The 795-nt window shown below is 45.4% G+C and overlaps 1 non-coding gene across 1 annotated transcript; it reads left to right on the top strand.

Annotated features, from left to right (window-relative positions):
- The first annotated feature begins 210 nt into the window (after window positions 1-210).
- On the top strand, window positions 211-317 carry LOC118484426. The gene has a single exon (XR_004873537.1). It is a non-coding gene; the product is annotated as a small nucleolar RNA R71 (small nucleolar RNA).
- Window positions 318-795: the final 478 nt, after the last annotated feature.

The raw sequence follows: 795 nt of genomic DNA, 5'->3' as shown, positions 1-795 counted from the left end.
CTTTCGTCGACCTTATGGGCGCCCGGGGCGATAGACTTATTTCCCCGGGGAGTGTGCCATTGAAAATTGGTTTGAGCAATTTCCTCAATTTGATTATATATTTCGTGTGGGCGTCGATTACCTAAAAGTCCCCCGGAGCTAGAATCAAGTGTCTGCCTAGTGTGTGGCAACAATCCATTGTAGAAAGTGGATACTTGTTGCCATATTGCGAGGCCATGATGGGGACACTTGCGTAGTAGCTCCTTGAACCTTTCCCATGTTTCATATAAGGATTCCCCGTCCTCTTGTGAGTATGTATTAATTTCAGCCATTAATTTAGCAGTTTTAGAAGGAGGGAAATACTTATATAGAAACTTTTGGGCTAGTTCATCCCAGGTGTTTACCGATCCAGCTGGGAGGGTGTTGAGCCAAGCTTTCGCTCGGTCTTTTAGTGAGAACGGAAACATACGGAGGCGTATGGCGTCGTTTGATGCTCCATTGATCCGAAAGGTATCACATATTTCTAAGAAATTAGTTATATGTAGATGAGGATCCTCGTCCGCAAGCCCGTGGAAGGTTGCGGAGTTTTGGAGCATTTGTATCAAATGCGGTCGGAGCTCGAAGTTATTGGCTTTGACATTCGGAGCATTGATAGCGGCGCCTAGATTACCTACGGTGGGTCGTAGATAATCCATAAGGGTACGTTGGTCCGCCATTGGGGTTGGATCACCCGAAACCTTCTCTTGGTTTTTGGCTTTTAACCTTTTTCTGAGAAAGCGTTCGGGTTCTTCTAGCGGTTCTTTTATGTCTTTATTA

This window comes from Helianthus annuus, chromosome 11 (genome assembly GCF_002127325.2).
Source record: "Helianthus annuus cultivar XRQ/B chromosome 11, HanXRQr2.0-SUNRISE, whole genome shotgun sequence".
Classification (NCBI taxonomy): Eukaryota; Viridiplantae; Streptophyta; class Magnoliopsida; order Asterales; family Asteraceae; genus Helianthus; species Helianthus annuus.
This window is presented reverse-complemented; position numbering and strand designations above follow the sequence as displayed.